Raw genomic sequence first — 2,800 nt, forward strand, 5'->3', positions numbered from 1 at the left:
GAAGGGGAATTTTTCGCTTGGAAATTCTTCGTTGGATAATTCGACGTAGTAATCTTTCCATCTTTTGTTGATGTCATTATTTGAGGTCAAGAGTTTACCATTAACATCTCTGATATATTTATTTATGTTTATGTCCAATGTACTGCGCTGGCGCTGCTTAGCAATTTTGTATATATCATTATCGTCTGTGTTTTCCTCTAACTGTCTATAGAAATTATCTCTAGCTTTCTGTCTTTCTTGGGCAACGATAATTTTGGTGCGGGCTTTGGTTATTTTATATGCCTTTAGGTCCTCGTCGCTTTCCGAATCTTGCCAAGCCTTGAAATGCTCTTTTTTGTTCCGCACTGCTGCTTTCACGGTATCGTTCCACCAACTAGGGTCTTTATTTGGAATTATGCCTTTTGACTCTCCTAGTATAGTTTTTGCTGCCGGGACCGTTAGATCTTCGAATTTGGACCACATTTCATTTACGTTTTGGTACTCGTTGTCCAAGTTAGATTTTAAATGGTTTGTAATACTTTCTAATAAGCGGCTTCCTTCTGGTCCGTTCAGTTTAGCCCATTTGATTTTTGGTGTTTTATCTGTGGGAGTCGTATATACACTGATGTGATGTCTGAATGAATAATAGGTGTAAGATTTTGTGGGCGAGCGTAGCCGACGGGCGAACTTAGTGTGGCGAATTAGTGCAGCGGGCACATGCACGCACCGGTGACGCGGGCGCAGACCTTTTGTTTCTTTTGCGCCTTTGTTCTATTGCCCGCTTTCACTCGGTCGCGGAGCACAGTGCGTCCCAGAGTCCCACGACGAATGCACGTCCTTTTTGCTCGCCCTCAAGCGCTAATAAAAATTTGTTCGTGTGTTAAATAAATTGATAAAGTGTTACAAACATCTTTTAATAAGACGCTTACACTTTATATCTTTGACATTTCTCAGTGGTTTCCGCAATTTGAACTTCGTAACAAGTATTCGATGTTGACTTGTTAATGCTTCCCCTGGGATAACCTTACAGTCCTTGAATCTAGATATTAAGCTTTTCTCTCCCAGTATGTAATCAACCTGCGTCTTCTTACCTCCACTTTTGTAAGTTATAAGGTGCTCTTCCTTTTTCTCAAAGCATGTGTTAATGATCATTAAATTGTGTCTACTTGAAAAATCTAAAATACTATGTCCTTCTTGATTTAGCTTGCCATAGCCAAAACCGCCATGGTGTTCACTGCCATTTGGAGTTTTATGGCCAACGTGCCCATTAAGGTCACCGCCGATTAGTTTTAATTCATTAACTCCTATAGAAATCTTGTTTTTCCTCCTTAGAGCATCCAACTTGAGGAGCGTATGCTGATATGATGTTTAGTGGTGGCTGATTGTCAAGCGCTAGTTTTATGGCTAGGAGCCGGTCAGACTTCCTATTTATGCTAATGATTCTATCTTTCAGACAAGAGTTTAGAGCTACGGCCACACCATTTCGGTGTGTTAATGTTCCATTATATATTAGTTTAAATCCTAGTCCAATATCACGAGGCTTGGAACCCTTCCACTTGGTTTCCTGTAAGCAACACGCATCAATGTATCTTCGTTTGAGGACTTCACTTAGTTCGCTGGTGCGACCGGTAAGGGAACCTAAGTTCCACGTAGCGAATCTCAGAGTGTCAATTACGTCGCTTGCGGGGGACGCCCTAGTGTTGTCTTCTTTTGTCGCCCTTTTATTCGCCTCTAAAGTATTTGCGTCGCTTGTGGGGTACGCCCTAGTATGATCTCGTCTATTATTTCTTGTAACTTTCATGATAAGGAGAATTTGTTTTGGCAATTGGGTTTTTACAGCCGGCTGCCGCCTGACGCTAAGGTAGTAATTCTCTTGGAGAGCTAAGGGTGCTTCTGCCGACCGCGGTCTTCATCACCAACCCTACTACACCACCCCACCTGGCAGCGTAGCTCCAGAGCAACCTGTGACCCAATATGTGAGGGCAGCTTGCGACTGGGGTATTTGCCTCTTCCGCCTCCTCTACCGTACCAATGGACTTCATCTCCGCCTTTGCAGCCGTTAAGGTCTTCACCCGTAACCCTGGGCAAGGGGCCACGCTATACCCTGCGGCACTAGGTCCCTATCCGAACTCGGCCACCAATTTCACTCCGGCCTACTGTTGTGAGTGGTGCCCACCCCCGCGACGTGGACGCGCCGGACAGGTATTACCCAAGTGACGAGTAGAGAATTTGGCTCTACCCACCCTCAGGCCGAGGGTACGTATTATAGCAGTTGATCATAATTATTTTAGTGAACAATATTTTCTGTCAAACAAGTTAAGATGTGATCACTTAGTCTTCATATTATTTGGCGTTTCAGTTTTAGTGACACTTTCATTATTTTGAAACCCAATATAATTATTTGATGATAGATATTAGTTACAACTAAATATTACATATTGAGGTATCTAAGGATATGAAATATTGTTTAGTGATTAGGAGACAGATATCATTTTTAGGAACAAATATTATTTAAGTTTAATCACTGATAATCCATAAATCTATATCCCACATTGCTTATTTATTTAAGTTTATTTTATGGTGTTTGGTGCAAACATAATATTTTTTTTTATTTACAGATACAAGGCCAAATAATATATATCACAGAGCAGGTTCACTACTACCAGTGTCAGATAGCGACTACAAATTCCTGCAAATTTTTTTTATGGCCAATTCACCACATGAAATTAATCTGCGTTCAACAATTTAGTAAACAGGTCTATTGCAGAACAATAACAAACTTTATTTCATGAACACGATCAATTGATTATATTGTTTAAAA

This window comes from Battus philenor, unplaced genomic scaffold (assembly GCF_028537555.1).
Source record: "Battus philenor isolate CCGP_79_NKW_IND1 unplaced genomic scaffold, ilBatPhil1.0.hap1 SCAF_31, whole genome shotgun sequence".
Taxonomy (NCBI): Eukaryota; Metazoa; Arthropoda; class Insecta; order Lepidoptera; family Papilionidae; genus Battus; species Battus philenor.